This window comes from Balaenoptera musculus, chromosome 5 (assembly GCF_009873245.2).
Source record: "Balaenoptera musculus isolate JJ_BM4_2016_0621 chromosome 5, mBalMus1.pri.v3, whole genome shotgun sequence".
Classification (NCBI taxonomy): Eukaryota; Metazoa; Chordata; class Mammalia; order Artiodactyla; family Balaenopteridae; genus Balaenoptera; species Balaenoptera musculus.
In genome coordinates, this window is record NC_045789.1 from 42348486 (window position 1) to 42373742 (window position 25257).

The window sequence follows — 25257 nt, forward strand, 5'->3', positions numbered from 1 at the left end:
GGGTAACCTCCCTGCTCAGCCCTCCCCTGCTCAGTACACCTCCTCAATTCAGTGTCCTTTCCACCATCTTCTTTACTGTTATGTGTTGGTTTCATTCTCCCTGTCTTCCTTCTTCCTTTACTTCCAGATGACTAGATCGTGAGATGCTCAGTCATTGCTTCATGGACACACTCCCCCCACCTGCCAACCAAAACCGTTATTGCCCTGGATCCTCCAGGGAGCTGCTCCCTCTCCACCCCACTCCTTCTCCCTGTAGGGGCAGGACTGTGCCTTTGGACTTCAGAGCTCACCTGCCTCCAGGGGATTGGGGCTTAGCTTTAATAGCCGCAGTGTCAGAGAGCTCAGGGAGAAGTGAGCACTTAAAATATTGTCTTACATGCCTGGAGCTCCACAGACCCACAGGCTCCATCCCTTACAGCCACCCACCCGCTGGTTCTGGCATCCCACCAGGAGCCACAAGGACAAGGCCCCCTCTCCGGGTTTGCCAGTCACCTCTGCCCTTTCCAGGCCACTCACCGTGGTGGAGACAGAATCTTTCTTCTGAAAGACCTCGGCCAGAAGACACCGTCCTCGGCCTCAAACTCCTCCAGCTTCCCCGGAGAAGTCAACACACTGCAGGACTCTGGGTTCCCCTTTGTGGGTGATGTTGCCAAGCCCATCCTTGTGCCTTCCTGCATAGTCTATTGCCTTAGCTACTTTTCATCAGTTCCATTCCCTGAATCTTGATTCACTCCCTATCTGGGTTTCATTGCTCCCCCCCCACCAAAAAAATCAAACAAACAGAAAAAGAGCCGACAGGTGGTGGATATTGTAGTTTCAAGATTCAAACTTGTGACTTAGAAACATTCCAAGTAAGTGAATGTTATCTGATGGATAGCTTGTGAGAGAAGAAGTGAGGGAGAGAGACAGCTAAGATCAGTGTGCTGATGGCTAGAATCTATAGGGAGACTGTTGATCAGGGTTATTTTCATTGAAAGCCCTGGTGCCTTGAGCTTCAAATTTCTCCCCACTGGATGCCCGTTTCATCATCTCTCCCACTGGCTCTGTCTAGTGTTAGGACTGAGTTCACGCACCAGTGGGCTGTTCGTCCACTTCAGGGACCTGAGTTGTCAAGGCAGTAGGCTTAACTAGCCCATCTATTATTGCTTGCCACCCTCCACCCCAGGTATGGTTGCCCTGGAAACAGGAGGCATCCATGCAGAGCACCCAGCAGAGGATGTTTTAGGTGTTCAGTTGTGCGAAGAGTAATTTGCGTGGCAGTAAAATGTCATCCATGAAAGATCCCATCAAGTTGTTCAGTCCAGACCTCCTCCACTGCCTCACTCCCCACCTTTTTATGACTCTCCTTGGGCCCAGAGCAAGTTGTTTTCTCTTCTTACCCTTGCAGTTTTCTGAGTGGGCAGGCTGTCAGAACGGAATGCTCTTGGTGCCCGCAGGTCCTGAGGGATGAGTTTATGACTTTTGAGCACAGAACACGACCTCCAGCTGGAGGAAATATCTTCACCTGAAGCCTTGAGCTCACAAAAGTGCCTGCTTTGAGGGTTTTTGGCCAAAGGGGCAGTTGGTTCATGCCCTGACTCCCAAGACGAGTGGAATAGGGGAGTGAGGAGCTGCAGCTGTGGTGTCGAGGTCAGAGTCCTGGCGCCCCTTCCCAGCAGCTTTGCCCTGTCTCCAGGCGTTCTGGCCACTGGTTTCCAAAAACATGAGGGACTTTTCTGGTTTCCCTTGAAATGTCATCCGAGTCCCCTAAATATGCCTTGGTGACATCATGACAATTTCAGTGACAGTATCAGGCATGCAAAACACTAACATGCCCTGCTCCCTTCCATCTTGCCCCAGGGCAAATGTGACCATTGCTAAGGTAGAGACAGGATTCTCTGGTGCCCTTCAGGTTGCTGGCACACAGCCTATGGCGAGGAATGTGAGCGGTGGCAGGAATTGACGAGGCAGTCTAGCAGGAGGGAGGGTCAGGAGAGGCTGGGGTTTGGAAGGTACTGGTCCATCAGTCAAATTCTGTCCAATTCTGAGAGTTGCCCAAAGATGAGCTGTCTTCTGTCAGGCCTTGGGTAACCTGAATCCACACCTTCGATGGTCCTGATGTCTTTGTTGGGCTTCTTTTTCCACCAAATCCCTAACATTGTTGAGGCGCTCCCAGAATGCGTGGCCACGGACTTCTGTTTTACCTCCGGGTTTTCTAGGGTGAGCACAGCTCAGAAGAGAAACAACTGAGAATGTGAATCCCTGCTCTCCTACTTACTTACCAGCTGCATGGCCTTGGGCAAATGAACATCTCCAGACCTCAGCTTTCTCACCTGTAAAATGGGTATATCAATACTCTTGCTCATGAGGTTGTGAGAATTAAATTCGATAATAGGTGTAAACTACTTAGCACAGTGCCTGGACCTTGGCTGATGTCCAGTAATTGTTAGCTGCCCTTATTATTATTGGTCCTGATACTGGCTTTTTTTCTTTAGTAGAAGGAAAAAAGGCCCTCTTGCAGCACAATCAATTCTACAAAGCTGGCACACAACATGGCTTCGTTGCCTCTCTTGCATAGAAAAGATTGCTTTGGCTTGGGAAACAAGGGTTCTTTCTCAAAGTCTCCAAAGAGAAATGAACACAGATCCCCCTGTCCCTCCTCCCTCCCCCATTCCCTTCTCTTTCATCCTCTCTTCCTCCTGTTTTCCTCCAGAAGGCCATTATTTTGTAAAGAAGAATCTTTTTGTTCAGCTGATAACTCACCTGGTCTTTGGTGTTTTCTTTGGGGCTTTTTGAGCAGAGCCAGTTACAATTGCTGTAAAAACAGGGCCAAATCATTTCTCCTAAATGTCTTAGGGTCTCAGTTTTGACTTTTTTCCCCGTTTCTGTCTCCTTGAATCATCTTTTTTTGTTTTTTAAATCTTTAATGCTCAAACTACTAAAAAACTGAAAAACATAAATGAATCTTCCTTTTAAATCTTGTAATTCCCAGCCCATTGTTGCAACTCTTGCATTTTTAATAACCAGGCAAGCACTAAGAGCCCTACCCAAGGCTGGGTGGAGTGCAGCGAAACCCGAGAGAATGGTGTGCTTTTGCTGGCTTAATAGTCCCAACAAGTATAAATATAGGTTGAGGTTAACATTATTAACTCGGTTTTTTTCTAACACTGGTCAAGGTCACTGCCAACTGCACTGTCATCCTGAAATGTGAAGTCGCTCTGCAGAGTGGAAGCCAGAGCGGGAATCCCAGCATTGCCACTTAGTTCAACTTCTGGTAGGTCCCTTTCCAGTGTGTGAGCCTCGGTTTCCTGGTCTCTGAAATAGGGATGGTAATACTGAGCTGAAAGTTGTTTTAAGAATCAGGGCAAATGTCAAACTGGTGCCAGAGGATAGACATGCAGTGCTCTCTGTTACTACCAACCCCACCGTGGGCCAGGCGTCAGGGAACCCGCAGGGCTTCCGTGTCTGTTTGTCTGGGACTTGGAGTTCTTGTGGCTCAAATATAAGGCATAGCCTTTAAATCTAAATAGATTATCCTGACCTCGTGTAACAGTTAGTTCTCATCTTGTCCTGATTTGTGTATTGTATAACATCATAATAATTGCTTGGAAAAGTCACTGAGAGATTTACAAAAGGGTGACACCGTCATGGTGGTTTCTCTGAATTTTTGTAAAAGGCAACATCGTCTTTGGTTGGCATTATTCTTGTTGAGCATTTATTTTGACATTCTGTAGTCTCTGGTGTGCAGTCTCGCCATCCCTCTGCTGTGACATGTCCTGCTTCTGTGGAAGTGCCACCCTGGGGTTAAGAGTATGGACGTGAGAGTCAGAGGATCTGGGTTCAAGGCCCAGCCCCCCAGCTATAGCCTTGGGCAGGTCGCTCACCCCCCGTAGCCTCAGCGTCCCCAGCTGCACAGTGGGAAGAGCGGTACAACCAGCAGCATGTCGCAGCTGGAGTGAAAGGAACGAGAGTGAGGCACTTGGCCCTCGGTGCTTCCCTTCGCGCCTTCCCTTCCTTTAGCTCCCCCTTTGGTGGCTGGGACTTGTTCCGGCTGCCCCCTGGTTGTCGCAAAGCCCTGGTCAGGGGTAAAGCAGTTGGTTTTCTGACTTTGTTTTCCCTGGCAATGGGTTGGTGGCCACCCCAGCAGGGACCCACTATCCTCCCTCATCAGTGTCTGCCGTTTGTTCACTCTGAGTGTGAACGGCCACGAGAGAAAGCCTCACAGTTGCACGTGCAGTCACATATTCACTTGTCCACTAATTCATTCATTCTTTTCCTTTTCAACTATTGTCAAAAGATATCAGAATCACTTGGGGATCTTTTAAAATATTCAGAAGCCTGGGCGCGCCCCCACCCGGACCTACTGCACTGGAATCTCTAGGAGTGAGGTCCTGGCTTTTTTGAAAAAGGCATTAAGGTGTTTCTGATGCACAGTGGGGCTGAGAACCATTATTTAATTCCCTTATCCATATTCAGTTATGCTTATTACTCACCCATTACTTGCCAGGCACCGACACCATCCCTGACTTCACGGCACTTAAGGCCAGTTGGAGAGACAGACGGGTGCACAGGTGAGAACCGCCAAGGCAGCATTAGCTGCAGGTGCCAGCCTGGGGGAGTTGGGGAGGCTTCCCGGGGGAGGAGGTGGCTGGACTGAGCCTCCAGGAGGCCCGAGGCTGGCTGGCCAAGGGGTTTGGGTGAGATGGCACTGTAGCCACAGGCTACAGAGCTCCCGAGGGGAGAGGGGAGAGCCAGTCAAGGACCTGTGGTTCAGCGAGGCTGAAGGTGATCAGGGCCCAGATCCAGGGCAGGAAGATTCAACAGGACCAGGAAGACTGGGAGGAGATCAGGCTTTCAGAGGGGCTGCCCTTCAGCCTCTACCTGCCTCTCACCTCCTCTCACCCATCACACACACCAGCTGGCTCTTGGTGTATAACTTCTAGACCAGACACATGGCAGCGGGATGAGTGAGTCTGAAGATTTTCGGGAAAGACCCTGAGGCAGACGCCTTGGAGCAGGTGTGCAGTGGGGCCGGGCACCTCCCTCAGGCTGGCCAGAGCTGAGGGAGAGCTAGAAATAATGTCTCAGCTGGGCCTTTGATCTCACAGATTCAGGGGTATTGTCCCAGGACTAAATTACTAAAATGCCCCAAGGGTATAATAGCACAGGCATACCAGACCCAGGGCTCTCTCCTCCTCCTGTGTTCCTCTTTCCTCTGTTTCTCAAAGGTACAGGTGTGTAGGGGAGTTCTTCTCACCTCACTTCCTCCCTTGAACCTGAGCTTAAACAGCTGGTTCTCACTACCCTCCTTAATGTCCTGCTTCCCATTTCTGCAGCTTATTACGGAGGGCTCTGTGGGTCCCTGCAGGCTGTGGTCCAGCAACATCACCTGGGAGCTTGTTAAAAAGAAAGACTCTCAGACCCCACCCTGGACCTGTTGAATCACTGATAAGGTCTCCAGGTGACCCATCTGCAGTGAACTTAGAGAATCACTCCCTCAAGTCAGGCCACAGGCCGACGGGTCAGAGAAGCTGCACATGGGCGGGATTTGGCAACTCTTTCTTTTTCCGTTTAATGGCCTCCTCCCCTTTGCCTCCCCTCCTCCCCTCCTGCCTCCTTGTAGCTTATTTTAGAACATGTCGGGATCCTGCTTCTCTTGCCAACAAAAGGCTGTTGCTAAAATCTTTCAGCCGGCAGCAGTGATGTTTAATTCATGGGCTAGAAAATTAATTTTATTTTCATGAGTAGAGCTGGAGAAAAATAACAGGAAGTCTCTGTGCATGGCCCTTGGGAATTCAGCATGTCTGTTTAACTGGTAAAACAGTTAACAGTTCATTTACCAGATGAACTGGTAAAGGCGAGGGGGCCTCAGGAAAGGGCCACCTTCCACAAAGGATGCTTTTGGCTGCAAGTAGCACAAAACTCAACTTAGGATGGCTTAAAAGATAAGGAAAATTTCTAATTTCACTGGTAGGTAATCCTAAGGTAGGGCACTTGTGGGATGACTCAGTAATAACATCAAAGTGCAGGTTTCATTTCTGCCATGATGGCCTTGTGGAATTTAGTTTTCCTTGTGGTTACAAGATGGCTGCCAGAGTTCCAGGAGTTACAACAGTGTCCTACAGAAGAAGAGAGAGGCTGCCCCTTCCTGAAGTCTCATCAGAGAGAAACTCTCTCCTGGTCATCTCACAGCTGATGTCTCCTCAAGTCTCACTTGCAGGATTGTGTCCCAAGTCCCTTGTTAAACCATCACTGGCAAGGGATTCAGGATAATCAGTGTTAGCCACTGAGCCACATGCCACATGAGGCGGGGGTTAAGAGCCAAACAAAACCCAGGCTCTGGGGGAAGGGAGAAGAGGGCATGGCTGCTGGGACAGCCAACACCTCTGCTCCAGGGCCTGCCTTTACTCCCTCTCATGACCTTCCCTCTTTGGTGTCACCTCCATTCCCTGGAAAGGCTCTGATTTCATATTTTAGCACGCTCTTCCCCTCTACTCCCTACCCGCTCCGCTTGTCTCCGGTCCTGCTGTCATTTCAGCGAGTTGTAAATGTCTGCCTTTTCCATGAGGCTCTGAGCTCTCCCATGGCACATCTGCCTCCCCAGAGCCCGGCAATGGCCTCTGCTCAACACACACTGTGCTGGGGGAATGGATGCAGGAGGAGACGAGTGAATGAGTTTAATCTTTGTGTGGCCTTTCTTTCTAAGGAAAGTTTTCATGTTGTTTCTTAACTTTAAAGATGTTTTTGCCCCTGTAAGAGAACTTTCCATGTGATTTTGGGGGAAGGACTGGGGAGAGAGAAGCCTTTCTCAGTGCCCCAGGAATCTGCATGCCCCTCTGCACCTGTGTCCACCTGGGAGTCACCCTGACCTCAGTGGGGAGCTTGCAGAATTCTCTATCGCTCCTCTGGGTTTTTATGGGATGAGACGGGGCTGGGGAAGGTTGCTCTGGGCACAGGGAAGTGTTAAATGCCTTGTGGGAGAAAGGAATTAAAAAGAAAAAGATGGACAGTGAGTGACTTAGAATGTGTTCTTTACCAAGGTTTTCCATGGTGACACACTTTCCTCAGACTGATGAATGGTTTTCTTGGCTGGTCATTGTCTTCATCGTTCAGGTGACGCAGAACGTCAGTGATGACGTCACGGTCAGATTTCTGTTCTCTTGCCTCAAATTTTACTTAAAAGGGCATTTAAAAGTCCACTTAAAAAAAAAAGTCCACTTAATCTCACCCAGCAGGTACTCTTTTTTAAAAAAAAATAAATTTATTTATTCATTTTTGGCTGCGTTGGGTTTTCGCTGCTGCACACGGGCTTTCTCTAGTTGCGGCGAGCCAGGGCTACTCTTCATTGCGGTGCGTGGGCTTCTCACTTCGGTGGCTTCTCTTGTTGCGGAGCACGGGCTCTAGGCGCGCGAGCCTCAGTAGTTGTGGCGCACGGGCTTGGTTGCACTGCGGCATGTGGGATCCTCCTGGACCAGGGCTCGAGCCCGTGTCTCCTGCATTGGCAGGCGGCTTCCCAACCATTGCGCTACCAGGGAAGCCCTGCCCTTAAAATGGAAAGAAAAAAAAAAAAAAAAATCAAATACCAGTGGACTTGGAAATGAAGAGGTACAAGAATAGAGTTTAGAACTCAGGTTTAAATTTGTTTTCTTCCTGTATCACTGTCTGTTGTATGCATACCATCATGCCCTCGCAATTTGGCTGTATGGGTTTTAGCTCGGTTCCCTAAAGAGACAATGACTGTAAATGCAACCTGTGACCTGAATGAGCAAGGCCATCTCCCAAAGCATCCTCCACCTCATCGTCAAAAAACATTTATCAAGCAGGCAATTAATTTCCTGTGGTCTTGAGCCAGGCACTGTGTAAAAAAACAGAGACCTGGTCTCTACCCTCCCACCTTTTATAACTCAGAGGAACAGCTGTGATTTTCCCCAAGTAGTGTATCCAACTTAATGTTCTCTTGGCATGAATAGAAGTGGAAAATACTCTTACTTCTTTAAAAGTTCTATGCATGAAATTAGAAATGAATTTCTAAAATGTAACTTTCCTGGAGTAGTTTGTCGGTTCCCTCCTCTAATAAATACACTCATAAGAAGCTTTTGCAGATGGTTACAATGAAGATCGTCTCTATTCTCAGCCTGTGAGTCACTGGAGTGTCCCTGAAAGCATTTGTTTTGCCCTAGAGTCTCTATAAGCAAAAGAAGGTATTTATTAGCAAGTGTGAATAATGCCCACATATCTCCCCCTCCCATCTCCCACCCCCAAATCCATTGTGTTTGGCTCCCTAGCTCCTGACAAGTGGGTGAGTCATTCACATTTTTGAGCTCTGCTTGAATTACTCCAGGGTCTTGACTCCATCTGGAGCTACCCTCTGAGCATAGACTGGGTATGAACCTAAACTTGGCAGAGCTCCCAGGAGGGTTGGAATAAACCATAGTTATTAGAGCTAATATTCCTTCATGCGCAGAGCTGGTAGTCAGTGTTCGCCCAGTGGTTAAAATCATTGGATAACTGTGCCTTCCCTGGTGCTCCTGGAATTCCCAACAATCCAAGAGCTGAAGGGTCAATACCTGGCTCAGCTGCAGGGCTTAAATCTAAAAATAAATCTGTTCTGATTGGTTTTGATTGGTTGGTGCCCTTGTGGGTTGTCAGTTTTTTTTTAATTGAAGTATAGTTGATTTACAATATTGTGTTACTTTCACATATACAGCAAAGTAATTTGGAGATATATATATATATATATATATTCCTTTTTTGATTCTTTTCCATTATAGGTTATTATAAGATATTGAATATAGTTCCCTATGGTGTACTCAAATATTTTTAATATCATCTCTGCGTATGCATTTTCTTGTTATCATATGATTCATATAATCTTCAGCTTCTATCCTTTTCTATTTTAACTGAATGAGAACTTTGAAAAAATCAGTCAGTCATTCTGGCTTAAATTTATATCCTAAATCATGTAAGGAAAGGTATTAGGGCCCAATCTAAGTTCTGGGGTTGAAAGTAAATCACCTGTCCTAATAAAAACTTCTTTTGTGATAGAGGCAATGTGTGTCTAAAAGGTGATTTTTATTTTCTAGTTTATAATTGCCTTTATGTAAGATTCCCCCCGAAAGATTTGATATTAATCATCAGAAAAAAATAACATTGGAAAAGTCCGATTGTGAAGGTGTATCGCTAAGTGTTGGGAGTTGGGAGGACAGAACGTGGAGGACCTTACCGCTAATTCAGGCGGTACTCCTAGCTCACAGGTCATTGCCCGTGATGTTGTGGACGGTGTCTAGGCTCCCAGCAGCCCAGGGTCGGTGCCACTCAAACCATACCTGAGGCTTGGTACAGGGAATCGTTTTAATGATAGAAAATTTCAAACATACATAAAAGTAAAGAGAATGGAGTCTCTATCCCCACACCCACCCCTCACCTGGGGATTTTTTTTTTTTGGTAACTTTTTACTTTGATATATAATTTCAGATACATAGAACAGTTGTAAGAACAGTACAGGGAACTCCCATTTACTCTACGCAGACTGAACAATTTCCATCTTATCCCATTGGCTTTATCATATTCTCTATGTGTATATGTATACATATGTGTGACTACTATTTTTTCTGAGCCATTTGAGAATAAGTCGGAGATATTGTGTCCTTTTATCTCTAAATACTTCAGTATGTATTTCCTAACAATAAGAATACAACCACAGTACAATGTTCAAAACCAGGAATTTAACCTTGATATTATCTTTTTTTTTTTCGCGATGCCCAGCAGCATATGGGATCTTAATTCACCCACCAGGAATGGAACTGGCCCCCGCTGCTTTGGAAGCACAGAGTCTTAACCACTGGACCACCAGGGAAGTCCCAACCTTGATATTATCTGATCCACAGTGGATAGCCAAATGTCATCAGGTATCGTAGCAATGTCCTTTATAGCTTTTTTTTTTTTTTTTCCCCTTTCGGATTAGGTTGAAGCAAATTCAAGACAATTGCATCTGTAAATACTTAAGTATCCAGTATTAGTCGGGGTAATTCTGGCTACATCGTCCTCATGGAAAACCTCGGGGGCCACCTTTCCCCTACCAACTGCCCCCAGCTCTTTGCGGGAAAACATTTGTGAGGGTCAGTTTTCAGAAGCGGGAAGGGGTAGAAACTGAGAAGCAGACATAGGTAATGAGCGAGGCAGTAGTTCTCAGGCTGGTCTGCGGACTGTGTATTGGGGGTCATCTGAGTTGCTCGTGCAACGTGCAGATCAGGGGGCTCTACCCAGACAGGAGCTCCACCCAGGCCTTACAGGATGAGAACCTCTGGGAGCGACCCGGACTCTGCATTTTAACAGGTGCCACGGGTAGCTCTTATACCCTGTGGGTTGGAGGTGCTCTGACCCAGAGGCAGGTGACCTGGGCATGATGCTGTGTCCCTAGCAGTTTAATGTCACATCCGCACACACCTGCCCCGTCTCAGAACAGGTGCAAGGCTGTTACATTGCCTCCAATTCCACTAGCCTGAGAATCCTTAGGGTTGATAAGAGGCAGCATTTGGGGAATGGGAATAGCTGCAGGGGCTCCTCTCTCAGCACACAGCTTCTTACACAGAGCTGATCCCGAGGGGGTGGGAGTTTCACTGGAGAGAGGAGAGTTAAAGCGGAAGGAGAACCTGTGATCGGACCCGGACCCGGACCCGGAATGCTTTGTGGTGTGGAGTGAGCTTGTTTCCCCGGGGCGGGGTGGGGGTAGGTGCTTGGATCATCCCTGGGGTGGAAGGGTGTTCAGAAGAGGTGAAAAAAACCCAGGAGAAAGCCTCAAACAAACAGCCCTAGGCAGAAACCTCCACCTGCTTGGAAGAGGGCCCTGAAACCTTTCTTAGGACTGCGGAGGGGACTCAGGTGCGTCAGCCAACTGCGCAGCCTCAGCGCCTCCCCTGCCCGATCTTCCCCTCCGGGAAGGCAGCCCCAGTACGAGTAGCGGTGGCATCATTATTATCGCTCCCAGGACCAGACAGCGAGTTGGTGCAGGAAATCCGCTGTATAGACGTGACCGCGTTCAGGAAACGTGTCCATTCAAAAAATGGAGGTCGGTGGAGCCCTTCTCTCGGGCCCCTTTCATCTCTGAGGGTCGGGGCTTTCCAGTCGTCTTCATTTGCTGAGGAGCAAATAGTTCTTAGACCAGGCAGGCGGGGACGCAGTGCAGCTCTGCCTGGGACAAGGCACACTTTAGGGGCAGCCTGGACCCAGGCTCCTCTGCTACCTGAGATACAAGGACCCTTGTAAATGATTCTGACCCACCAAGAGATGACAACCACTGGGGAGACGCTCTAGATGTTCACTGTGCAACCGATGGGCGGCAGTGGGCTTAATTCTAACCTGCATCCTGTCAATGTGGCCACGTGACAAGGGTGACCACGTGACACAGGTGACCACCCTCACCTAGGACAGTAATCCAAGTGGCTGTTTCAGTTCCTCCCGCTGTTGAATTTTCCTCTCCGTTCTCTTGAAAAGGCTCTGCGCTCTCCAAGTCCTTTTCCATTTTAGCACGAGTGGTTCTCAAGCTGTAGCTCGTGCCAGTTTAGATCTCGGGACTCATTCAGCCTTGCTCAGGGGAGCCGGGCTGGGTTTCTCTCATTCAGAGATAAGTGTGAAGAGGCAGCAGAGAGCCTTCCAAACCCAGGCAGGCTTGGAGTCTTCACAGAGAAAGAGAGATGCAAAGTCCTGAAAGCAGAGCTCGCATTGGTACTGTGCCCAGACTGCACGACGTGTGGGAGCAGCTCCCGGAGAAGGAAACAGACAGGTGGGCCTCCTTGGCCCCCTGGGGCTGCCAGGTCCTTCTTCAGTCTAAAGGCTGGAGGCAAGAGTCTGGACTCAGATATAGCTTTGCTGATTAGCAAAAGTTCTAGTCTCCCAAGTCTCTCCCTGGTCAGGGCCATTCCTAGTGGACATGAATTGGGTTTATGAAAAAAGTATTTGAAAGTGCCAAAGAGGTTCCCGCACCGTCGTGATGATGCTGAATAGGCAGATTGATGTTCTGATGTGTACCCGGGTTCAGGAGCAAGTGAGGGAGCACTTCTGGGGTGCGCTTTTCCACCTGCTTGGAGACAGGCAGGTGGAGAGATTTAGATGACTAATTAACTTGTGTTTTGCACACATTTATGGGCATGTGCCCAGCATGGGCCAGATGCTGGGAATACACAGGTGAGCAAGCTATCATTCCTGACCACAAGATGCTCACGATCTAGAAGAGGAGACAGACCTAGGAGAATTGTAACTCAGTGTGATGAATACGAGGACTGAAGTGGGCCTGGGGTGCAGGGATGGCTAGAGGAGGTGGGTGTTGTAACTGTTTTAATCCACACAACAATAATCCTACAGGGCCTTAATGTCTTCACGGCTGTTCTGAACAACAGCAAAACTTTGCAAACAAAATTATTTCATAACTAAGTAGAGGGGAAGCTTAACCCAATGAATGCATTTGGTGGCAAAATCTGACCTAAACTGTTTATCCTTTTTAGTCTGAATGTTCATATTGATGTGTTTGATGACAGACCCACCATGGGTATTACCATAATGCATAGGCACTCTATTACCTTTATCAAATCTGAACAATTCTGAACCTTGAAGCACATCTGGCCCTTGGGTTTTGATGAGGGACTGTGGACTTGTCCTGGTATCGTCTGCATTTTGCATCTGAGGAGGCAGAATGCAGGGCGGACTCATTTGCCCAAGATCCAGAGCTGGTAAGGGGCAGTCAGGGCTTGCGGGAATGTCCTTCTGATGCCTGAGCCCTGCTGGGCACCCTCAGGTGACACTGCCTTGAGAGGCACCGACTTACACAGCAGTGGTTTGGGCACCGGGCTCGTGGGTGGCTCTGGAGTGGGAATGGATCAGATAGCACTGCCCAGGGATGTACCCAGGTGGCCGTGATGGGGATGTGGGTGTCAGTCTCCCCCTTGGCCCGGGCTCATCCACCTCACTCTGGTGGTAGTCAGATCCTATTTAACAGGGAATGGGGATTTTGTGCCTCTCTGCCCACAAGATATGCTGTTGCCATGTCAAAATCTGTCCCCAACCACACCCCGCCCAGGTCATCTCTCACTGCTTCTTGTCTCCATTCTTTGAACATTTTGTTCCCATCACTGGGTTCTGGTCTGTTACCCGTAAGGTCTCTTCAACCAGTGGGAAAGAGGTACTTGTTAATAATTCTGGTGTTTTGTAGGTTGGCCCCACGATCAGCTTTGTGTACAGGCAGGAAGTAGCCAACAGGGAGAAGTGATTTTAGGGACACAGGCCTTAAAGAGCCTTCAAATTACCTTCCTTAGCTGTCCTAGCAATTGGAGCAGGGGTTCTGGGCTGAGGCTGGATGCCTCAGTGGTTTCATGAGCCCCCGAAATAGGTTTTGTGTGTGTTGGCGTTTTTCTTCCATTGGATTCTCAGCAGAGCCTGTGACTTTAAAAAGGTTAAGTGCTGCTGGGTTGGAGTGAGGCTCATTAAGCATGTCAGCATTTCCCAAAAGGATAAACAGTAAATGAGTGTTCATTTATATACTCTCTTCCATTATCCTGTCGTGTATCTATAGTCAATATGATCACTTTCATGCTTTAGTTAATAGCTAGGATAATTAAACCTTGATAGGCTGAAGGGAAAACTTGGGAGCTCCTGGATTCAATAGGCCTTTATGGGGTGGGTCTACCTGGAGTCCCCCAAATGAGGGATCCCGTTGGATTGTGGCACAACCCAAGGACAAAAAACAAAGGGTGTTTTTCATCACTTTGCTTACTTCATCATTTTGCCAGGTCTTCTCATCACAAGGGAAGCAGTGATGGTTCCTCCAAGGGCCTTTCCCTGCCTCAGCTTAGCTCTGCTTGTTAAACACACCCCGGTGATAAGAATCTAAGGAGGTAGTGCATGATTTTCCTCTTGCTGCTGTAACAAATTATCACAAAGTTAGTGACTTACAGCAAAACAAACTTATAAACTTACAGTTCCATAGGTTAGAAGTCCGACACAGTTCTCACTGGGTTAAAATCAAGGTGTCAGCAGGGCGACATTCCTTTCTGGAGGCTCTAGGGGAGAACCTGTTCCCTTGCCTTTTCCAGCTTCTGGAGGCTGCCTGCATTTCTTGGCTCATGGCCCCTTGTTCTGTCTTCAAAGCCAGGCTCTATCTTCGACCTAGAGGGTCAAGTCCTTCTCACATAGCATCACTCTGACCTCCTCTTCTGATTCTCTTCCACTTTTAAGGACCCTTGTGGTTACATTGGTCCCACTTGGACAATTCGGGATAATCTCACCTTTGAAGTCAGCTGATTAGCAACCTTAATTCCATCTGTAACCTTACTTCCCCTTTGCCATGGAATGTAACATATTCACAGGTACCGGGGACTAGGATGCAGACATCTTTGGGACATCATTATGCCTACCACACCCAGACACCAAAGAAAACTAATCTGCATTAATTCCTTTGGTTATTATAAGTACCACCTGGACAGAAACGCTCAGTTATGTATAACCTTCCTTCGAGGAGAGCTTGTCCTTGTGAGAGGCATATTGAAGGGTCACGACATTGCAAGTTCTCTGACCTCATCCTCCCCTTCCTGGGGCTGGGGGCAATGTCTGGCCATCCCACAGGCTGTGACCTACTTTCCAGGAACAGCCCTGGAGCATGTAGCCCTCTTAGGGACCTTCTAAAGGATGTGTTGATGCTAACGTTTGACTGCCCACCTCTGGCTAGTCCCAGGGGTGACGTATGTTAGCAAAAATTGGCTGGAGGCAGCTTAGGGTCTTGAAACCATCAGATAAACATTTTATTAGGGATGTGTGTGAGGAGAGATTCGTGGCCTGTCTGGAATATAATTTATGATTGTGTGTGCAGTGTGTGAGCAGGGATGAGAGGACAGAGATGGGAAAACAGAAACCCAACAGTAACATTAGCCACAGAAACAGGTGCAAATCTAGGCAGGAAAATGCAGAGGGGAAAAAAGCCCCTGGTCATTTGACTTGTGTCACATCAAAATGGCAGCAAGACCTTGGAGGGTAGGATGTTCAGGGGGAAAAGGAGTCTCAAGCCAGTAGCAGCATCTTTCCGGGCAGAGGGGCTTTGTCTTGGTGAGGAGATATTGGCTAATTGCATGGATCTGGGGCTTTTGTTGGTTTTGTTTTGGTTCCAAACGGTGGTCGGAAAAGCATCTCTTACAGTGACTGTGTGCAGCCCTGGCCCTGCACAAAGTCCTGAGACTGGGGACAGGGAAGGTAGGGAGAAGGTGACCAAGAAACTTTCCCAGAAGCAGGACCAGCTACATAATTAACAGGGCTGGGTGTAAAATGAAAATACAGGGCCCTTGTTCAATAATTATCAAGAATTTCAAGATGGTGGTGGCAGAGTATTTAGCCAAGCATGGGGCCCTCCTACGGCCTTGCGTTCTCACACTGGTCACACACCATGAAGCATGAAGTGGCCACTGCCCAGGGCAACGTTCCCTGTGTGTGTCCTTGGCTCTCTCTGATATCACGAGTGATGTTCGAGGCCTCTTTCCCAGGGAGTTAGTAGGACCATGGGCCTTGGCCCCGAGGACTTGCTTTCATATCATAGAACTTGTCTTGATTGCACTGGATATTTGATGCTGCTTGACAGGTACTTTGCTCCGTCTGGGGGGAGCCCACATTCCAGGGGCAGGAAGCAAGAGGGGCGAGGAAGAGAAACTTGGGTTTCCCTTTATCTGCCCTCAACACATGCACACCCACACCTACACCTGTGGAGGTGCTTTCCTCTGTAGGACCCGGGAGCTGCTGAGCCGGTGGCCTGAGCTTCCGCAGACCCAGCCTGCCCAGGGTCCAGCCCTCCCAGCCTGAACAAGACGCCCAAGGGAGACTTGGGGTGGATAGGGGAGGGAAGCTGCATGGGAAGAAAGAGACAGTTGTGGCCCAGTGAACTGGGGGATGGCGCAGACGCGTCCCGACCAGTGCTTGCCCCCTCTTTCCCAGCAGTTGGTTCACTGGCACTGCTGGCGAGAAGCAGGAGCAATGGCTGGCGTGTCGTCTCTGCGGCCCACCCAGCCCTGGCCGAGCCTGGGGCGCATATTAGCGGTGAGGATGTGGGAGGAAGGGGGGAGCCCAGAGTCTGAACTCCTTGGCCTAGAGAATTTGGAATGTGCCAGAGGAAATATCCGCTGTTGCAGAGAGCCGACCATGGAGAGCCCAGGGCAGCCAGGGCCCAGTCAGGGGTAGTTGGGGCACCTCTGAAGCTTTGCTGGTGGTTGAATGGGCAATTCCACTTTTCTCCAAGCTGATAGCCCCACTTTTAATTGGCATCCTGGGAGGACAGGGTGGGTGGAGAAGTGAACAGAGTTGGAGAGACGCAGAACAGGAAGACTTGACTTTGCGTCTGGTTAACAGCTTTCCTCAGGCAGCATGGTCCTTTCACCGAATAGGAGAAACAAAGAATTGGGGCGTGGGGCGAGACCTGAGGCTGCTCTCTTTCTTTCTGAAGACTTTTATTTTACATCTCGTAAATACTTATTCATCGTAGACAGCCTAGAAAATACAAGCATGCAAAAGAAAAAACTACTTGTAACTCCCCATTTTAGAGATGCCTGTTGTTAACATTTTGGGCTGTGTCCTTCTAGACTTTTTTCTCTGTGCATGACTGTAGTCTTACTCTCTGCAGTTATACTACAATCCTGTTCTGTTATTAGCTTTTGTCACTCGTTGACACATCAGAAACGTATTTCATGCCTACAGATGTGGATCTTGGGTTTTATTTTTTGTTTTTTTTTTTAATGGCAGTGGAGTTTTGCAAAGTTTGGATGAACTTGACCCCCGATTGTTGGAAATTTAGGTGGTTCTTTTCTTGCTTTTGTTGCTCTTATTGACAGCACTCCCTCTTAGTAGCTTCATCTTCATGCACAACCTTGTTTCCTCAAAAGACGTTTCTAGATGCTTTCCATAGGATATGTTTCTTTTTTAAATTATTTATTTATTTTTAAAATTGAAGTATAGTTGATTTACAGTATTGTGTTAGTTTCAGGTGTACAGCAAAGTGATTCCATTTTATATATATATATTTTTTTTTCAGATTCTTTCTATTATAGGTTATTACAAGTTATTGACTATAGTTCCCTGTGCTGTACAGTAAATCCTTGTTGTTTATTTTATGTAGAGTGGTGTGTATCTGTTCATCCCATACTCCTAATTTATCCCTCCCCCCTCCATAGAATACATTTCTATATGCATTTTTAAGGCTTTAGGCCAGTGGTTCTCAACGAGGGTTGACCCCTCCCTGGCAAGGGGCATTTGGCAACGTCTGGAGACATTTTCGGATGTCACAGCTGGAGCGGAGGTTGCTACTAGTATCTATTGGCTAGAAACCACAGTACTACTGAATATCCTACAATTAGAGAACAACTCCCACATCAAATAATTATCAAGTCCAAAATGTGAATTAGCATTTCTCAACCAAGGTCGAGAAACTCTGCTTTGGACACATGGCTTTCCGTCCACCACCACCCCCCCCACCCCGCCAACTTTACTGAGATATAGTTGACACACACATGAATTGTATAAGTTTAAGGTGTATAATGTGTTGATTTGATCCATCTATATCTTGCAAAATGATCACTGCCATAGCATTAGCTGACACTTCCATCCTGTCACATATTTACCATTTCTTTTTTGTGGTGATGACATTTAAGATCTACTTTCTTGGGGCATTGAGCTGCCGACTGGAGTGGTGAGCAGCCTTGCTGAGTGCCAGAAGAGTGACCTAATAGAGCCAATCTGCAAGGACTGGAAAGGAAGGGCCAGATACAGCAACTTATTCATGGCTATAAAAGGAGAGCTTGACATGCCCACACCACTGGACCTCTAGAAACTCTCCTGAGTGAATTACAACAGGAGAAAATCAGACTTCTATGCAGTGGATGCTTGATGCATTTTTAGAAGCCTGAGTTTGCCACCCAGAATTTAACAAGAAACCAGCAATTAATGGAAGGGCCAACTGTAATGCAAAATAGCTGAACCTGAATCTTTTATAAAGATAAAAGATGTACTTCAAAGTCTACAACAAATGCTTCATTGTGGAGAAGACTATGCTGTATCACTTCCTCAGAAGCAAGGCCAAACACTGAGTTCTTGTCTATCAACACATCCCAGGGAGAGGGAAATTTCATAAGAATCAAAAAATCTATTCAGAACATCAGAGAGTCCAGGACTCTACATGACCTGGTGGGACCCCTCTCCCAGGAGCTCCCTTGCCTTGCTTATGCTTGAAGCCGTGTGGCTCACAGGGTCTTGGTGCTCTGGCCGGGTGGCAGACCTGAGCCTTTCAGGTGGGAGAGCTGAGTTCAGGACACTGGACCACCAGAGACCTCCTGGCCCCACGTAATATCAATCGGTGAGAGCTCTCCCAGAGATCTCTGTCTCAATGCTAAGACCCAGCTCCACTCAACGACCAGCAAGCTCCAGTGCTGGACACCCTATGCCAAACAACTAGCAAGACAGGAACACAACCCCAGCCATTAGCAGAGAGGCTGCCTAAAATCATACTAAGTTCACAGACACCCCAAAACACACCACTGGACATGGTCCTGCCCACCAGAAAGACAAGATCCAGCCTCATCCACCAGAACACAGGCACCAGTCCCCTCCACCAGGAAGCCTACACAACACACAGAACCAACCTTACCCACTGGGGGCAAAAACAGTGGGAACTATGAACCTGCAGCCTGCGAAAAGGAGACCCTAAACACAGTAAGTTAAGCAAAATGAGAAGATAGAGAAATACACAGCAGATGAAGGGTCAAGGTAAAAACCCACCAGATCAAACAAATGAAGAGGAAATAGGCAGTCTACCTGAAAAAGAATTCAGAGTAATGATAGTAAAGATGATCCAAAATCTTGGAAATAGAATGGAGAAAATGCAAGAAACGTTTAACCAGGACCTAGAAGAACTAAAGAGCAAACAAACGATGAAAAACACAATAAATGAAATTTAAAATTCTCTAGAAGGAATCAATAGCAGAATAACTGAGGCAGAAGAATGGATAAGTGACCTGGAAGATAAAATAGTGGAAATAACTACCATAGAGCAGAATAAAGTAAAAAGAATGAAAAGAATTGAGGGCAATCTGAGACACCTCTGGAACAACATTAAACACAACAACATTCAAATTATAGGGGTCCCAGAAGAAGAAGAGAAAAAGAAAGGGACTGAGAAAATATTTGAAGAGATTATAGTTGAAAACTTCCCTCATATGGGAAAGGAAATAGTCCATCATGTCCAGGAAGCCTAGAGAGTCCCATACAGGATAAATCCAAAGAGAAACATGCCAAGACACATATTAATCAAACTATCAAAATTTAAATACAAAGAAAAAATATTAAAAGCAACAAGGGAAAACCAACAAATAACATACAAGGGAATCCCCATAAGGTTAACAGCTGATCTTTCAGCAGAAACTCTGCAGGCCAGAAGGGAGTGGCAGGACATATTTAAAGTGATGAAAGGGAAAAACCTACAACCAAGATTACTGTACTCAGCAAGGATCTCATTCAGATTTGACGGAGAAATCAAAACCTTTATAGACAAGCAAAAGCTAAGAGAATTCAGCACCACCAAACCAGCTTTACAACAAATGCTAAAGGAACTTCTCTAGGCAGGGAACACAAAAGAAGGAAAAGATCTCCAAAAACAAACCCAAAACAATTAGGAAGATGGTAATAGGAACATACATATTGATAATTACCTTAAAGGTAAATGGATTAAATGCTCCAACCAAAAGACACAGGCTGGCTGAATGGATAGAAAAACAAGACCTGTATATATGCTATCTACAAGAGATCCACTTCAGACCTAGGGACACATACAGACTGAAAGTGAGGGGATGGAAAAAGATATTCCATGTAAATGGAAATCAAAAGAAAGATGGAGTAGCAATTCTCATAAAAGACAAAATACACTTTCAAATAAAGATTATTACAAGAGACAGAGAAGGACACTACATAATGGTCAAGGGATCAATCCAAGAAGAAGATATAACAATTGTAAATAGTTATGCATCCAACATCCAACAAGGCAAATGCTAACAAACACCCATAAAAGGGGAAATCAACAGTAACACAATAATAGTAGGGGATTTTAACACCCCACTTTCACCAATGTACAGATCATCCAAAATGAAAATAAAGAAACACAAGCTTTAAATGATACATTAAACAAGATGGACTTAATTGATATTTATAGGACATTCCATTCAAAAACAACAGAATACACTTTTTTCTCAAGTGCTCATGGAATATTCTCCAGGATAGATCATATCTTGGGTCACAGATCAAGCCTTGGTAAACTTAAAAAAATTGAAATTGTATCAAGTATCTTTTCTGAACACAACGCTATGAGACTAGATATCAATTACAGGACAAAAACTGAAAAAAATACACACACATGGAGGCAAAACAATATGCTACTGAATAACCAAGAGATCACAGAAGAAATCAAAGAAGAAATAAAAAAATACCTAGAAGCAAATGACAATGAAAACACGACAGCCCAAAACCTATGGGATGCAGCAAAAGCAGTTCTAAGAGGGAAGTTTATAGCAATACAGTCCTACCTCAAGAAACAAGAGAAATCTCAAATAAACAACCTAGCCTTACACCTAAAGCAGTTAGACAAAAAAGCACGAAAAAACACCAAAGTTAGCAGAAGGAAAGAAATCCTAAAGATCAGATCAGAAATAAATGAAAAAGAAATGAAGGAAACGATAGCAAAGATCAATAAAACTAAAAGCTGGTTCTTTGAGAAGATAAACAAAATTGATAAACCATTAACCAGACTCATCAAGAAAAAAAGGAAGAAGACTCAAATCAACAGAATGAGAAGTGAAAAAGGAGAAGTAATAACTGACACTGCAGAAATACAAAGGATCATGAGCGATTACTACAAGCAACTATATGCCAATAAAATGGGCAACCTGGAAGAAATGGACAAATTCTTAGAAAAGCACAACCTTCCGAGACTGAACCAGGAAGAAATAGAAGATATAAATAGACCAATCACAAGCGCTGAAATTGAAGCTGTGATTAAAAATCTTCCAACAAACAAAAGCCCAGGACCAGATGGCTTCACAGAAGAATTCTATCAAACATTTAGAGAAGAGCTAACACTGATCCTTCTCAAATTCTTCCAAAATATAGCAGAGGGAGGAACACTCCCAAATTCATTCTATGAGGCCACCATCACCCAGATATCAAAACCAGACAAAGATGTTACAAAAAAAGAAAACTACAGGCCAATATCACTGACGAACATAGATGCAAAAATCCTCAACAAAATACTAGCAAACAGAATCCAACAGCACATTAAAAGGATTATACACCATGATCAAGTGGGGTTTATCCAGGAAAGCAAGGATTCTTCAATATATGCAAATCAATCAATGTGATACACCATATTAAGTTGAAGGATAAAAACCATATGATAGTCTCAATAGATGCAGAAAAAGCTTTCAACAAAATTCAACACCCATTTATGATAAAAACTCTCCAGAAAGTAGGCATGGAGGGAACTTACCTCAACGTAATAAAGGCCATATATGACAAACCCACAGCCAACATCACTCTCAACGGTGAAAAACTGAAACCATTTCCACTAACATCAGGAACAAGACAAGGTTGCCCACTGTCACCACTATTATTCAACATAGTTTTGGAAGTTTTAGCCACAGCAATCAGAGATGAAAAAGAAATAAAAGGAATCCAAATCAGAAAAGAAGTAAAACTGTCACTGTTTGCAGATGATATGATACTATACATAGAGAATCCTAAAGACGCTACCAGAAAACTACTAGAGCTAGTCAATTAATTTGGTAGAGTAGCAGGATGCAAAATTAATGCACAGAAATCTCTGGCATTCCTATACACTAATGATGAAAAATCTGAAAGACAAATTAAGGAAACACTCCCATTTACCATTGCAACAAAAAGAATAGAATACCTAGGAATACACCTGCCTAAGGAGACAAAAGACCTGTATGCGGAAAACTATAAGACACTGATGAAATAAATTAAAGGTGATACAAACAGGTGGAGAGATATACCGTGTTCTTGGATTGGAAGAATCAATATTGTGAAAGTGAATATACTACCCAAAGCAATCTACAGATTCAGTGCAATCCCTATCAAACTACCAATGGCATTTTTCACAGAACTAGAACAAAAAATTTCACAGTTTGTATTGAAACACAAAAGACCCCGAATAGGCAAAGCAATCTTGAGGAAGAAAAACGGAGCTGGAGGGATCAGGCTCCCTGACTTCAGACTATACTACAAAGCTACAGTAATCAAGACAGTATGGTACTGGCACAAAAACAGAAACATAGATCAATGGAACAGGATAGAAAGCCCAAAGATAAACCCACACACATATGGTCACCTTACTTTTGGTAAAGGAGGGAAGAATAAACAATGGAGAAAAGACAGCCTCTTCAATAAGTGGTGCTGGAAAAAGTGGACAGCTACATGTAAAAGAATGAAATTAGAACAGAATGAAATTAGGACACTCCCTCACACCATACACAAAAGTAAACTAAAAATGGATTAAAGACCTAAATATAAGGCCAGACACTATAAAACTCTTAGAGGAAAACATAGGCAGAGCACTATGACATAAATCACAGCAAATCCTTTTTGACCCACCTCGTAGAGAAATGGAAATAAAAACAAAAATAAAGAAATGGGACCTAATGAAACTTAAAAGCTTTTGCACAGCAAAGGAAACCATAAACAAGACAAAAAGACAGCCCTAAAAATGGGAGAAAATATTTGCAAACGAAGTATCTGACAAAGGCTTAATCTCCAAAATGTACAAGCAGGTCATGCAGCTCAATATCAAAAAAACAAACAACCTAATCCAAAAACGGGCAGAAGGGACTTCCCTGGTGGCGCAGTGGTTAAGAATCCACCTGCCAATGCAGGGAACACGGGTTCGAGCCCTGGTCCGGGAAGATCCCACATGCTGTGGAGCAACTAAGGTTGTGCAGCACAACTACTAAGCCTGTGCTCTAGAGCCCGCGAGCCACAACTACTGAAGCCTGTGGGCCCAGAGCCCATGCTCCACAACAAGTGAAACCACGGCAGTGAGAAACCCATGCACCACAACGAAGAACCAATGCAGCCAAAGTAAATAAATAAATTTTAAAAAACCAAAAAAACAAAAATGGGCAGAAGACCTAAATTGACATTTCTCCAAAGAAGATATACAGATTGCCAACAAACACATGAAAGGATGCTCAACATCACTAATCATTAGAGAAATGCAAATCAAAACTACAATGAGGTATCACCTCACACGAGTCAGAATGGCCATGATCAAAAAATCTACAAACAATAAATGCTGGAGAGGGTGTGGAGAAAAGGGAACCCTCTTGCACTGTTGATGGTAATGTAAATTGATACAGCTACTATGGAGGTTCCTTAAAAAAATAAAAATAGAACTACCATATGACCCAGGAATCCCACTACTGGGTATATACCCTGAGAAAACATAATTCAAAAAGAGTCATGTACCACAATGTTCATTGCAGCACTATTTACAATAGCCAGGACATGGAAGCAACCTAAGTGTCCATTGACAGATGAATGGATAAAGAAGATGTGGCACATATACACAATGGAATATTACCCCGCCATAAAAAGAAACAAAATTGAGTTATTTGTAGTGAGGTGGATGGACCTAGAGACTGTCATACAGAGTGAAGTAAGTTAGAAAGAGAAAAACCAATACCGTATTGTAACATATATATATGGAATCTAAGAAAAAAAAAAGTTCTGAAGAACCTAGGGGCAAGACAGGAATAAAGATTCAGATGTAGAGAATGGACTTGAGGACACAGGGAGGGGGAAGGGTAAGCTGGGAGAAAGTGATAGAGTGGCATGGACATATATACACTACCAAATGTAAAATAGATAGCTAGTGGGAAGCAGCTGCATAGCACAGGGAGATCAGCTCGGTGCTTTGTGACCACCTAGAGGGGTGGGATAGGGAGGGTGGGAGGAAGACGCAAGAGGGAGGGGATATGGGGATATATGTATATGTATAGCTGATTCACTTTGTCGTACAGCAGAAACTAACACAATATTCTAAAGCAATTATACTCCAATAAAGATGTTAAAAAAAAAAAGATCTACTCTCTTTACAACTTTCAAGTTTACATTAGATTCCCCAGAACTTGTTAATCTTATAACTGGAAGTTTGTACACTTTGACCAACATCTTCCCATCTACCCCAACCCCTGGTAACTGACACTCTACTCTATGTTTCTCTGAGTTTGACCTTTTTAGCTTCCACATATACATGAGATCATCCAGTGTTTGTTTTTCTCTGCCCTACTTCACTTAGCACAATGCCCTAAGTGTTCATCCAAGTTGTCCCAAACAGCAGGATTTCCTTCTTTCTCATGGCTGGATAATATTCCCTCACACACACACGGATATTTTTATTCTTGGTAATATGTGTGGTGCTGGAGCTTCCAAGCCTCCGAGGAAAGCAAGGTCAAGGTATTCAACTTAATTGGTGCTCAATCCAAACCAACCCAATCCCATCCTGTCTCCCACTTGCGGAAGGACCTGAGTGCCCGTGCTGTTTTGGAGCAGGGAAATGACTAATGCGAGCCATGTGGAGCCTGTCCTTGCATCCAGCAGAGAAAGAGGGTCAGGATGACCTGGGAGGAAATGCACAAGAGAGAGAGGCAGAGAGAGAAGAAATGGGGAAGCGGGGAGGTGCAGTGTAGACAATGCCATCCTTGTTGCAATGAAAAGAGGATTGTATGTATTCTTTAGGGGCCTGAAGGCCAGTTCCTGGCACTGAGGACCCAAGCAGGGAGAACACACAGCATTGCAGAGTGCAGGAGCAGGGAGCAGATCAGAAAGCTTCTACTGTCTCTCTGAAGCTGGCATGGGGGGAGTGTGAAGTCCTGTGTCCTGGGGCGCTTGCCAGGGCCCACCTATCAGGAATGGAAAATACCAGCACTCTCCATACCGTATATTACGAGGCTGTGAGACCCGAAATGTTATCCTATCATATCCTTTTCAGGCAAACCTATGACACTCATTGAAACTGGCTACTTCATTTATTCATCTTTAGAATGTGTTACAGTCATCCATTCATAACACAGATATTTCCTGAGCACCTTTAGATACCAGGCACCATGAGACCCAGTGAATAAAAGAGACACAGTCTCTGTCCTCAAGGAGCATAGAACCTCTAACAATGTGTCAGGCAGTGTAAGTGTTATGAGCGGG

At 45.5% G+C, this 25257-nt stretch overlaps 1 protein-coding gene and 1 long non-coding RNA gene across 6 annotated transcripts in view; one reads left to right on the forward strand and one right to left on the reverse strand.

Moving 5' to 3' along the window:
* Positions 1 to 25257, forward strand: part of SCD5 (stearoyl-CoA desaturase 5) — a 146895-nt gene that overhangs the window by 1886 nt on the left and 119752 nt on the right. The gene's annotated exons all lie outside the window — the stretch shown is intronic.
* LOC118895801 lies at positions 8019 to 23490 on the reverse strand. 5 transcript variants are annotated; one of them, XR_005020034.1, is made up of 5 exons: positions 23455 to 23490; positions 13745 to 13890; positions 10934 to 12058; positions 9203 to 9311; positions 8019 to 8164 (listed from the first exon to the last, which is right to left on the reverse strand). It is a non-coding gene; the product is annotated as an uncharacterized LOC118895801 (long non-coding RNA). The 5 variants fall into 5 exon arrangements; XR_005020033.1 differs by adding an exon at positions 12555 to 12654 and having other exon boundaries at positions 9203 to 11899; XR_005020031.1 differs by having other exon boundaries at positions 9203 to 11899.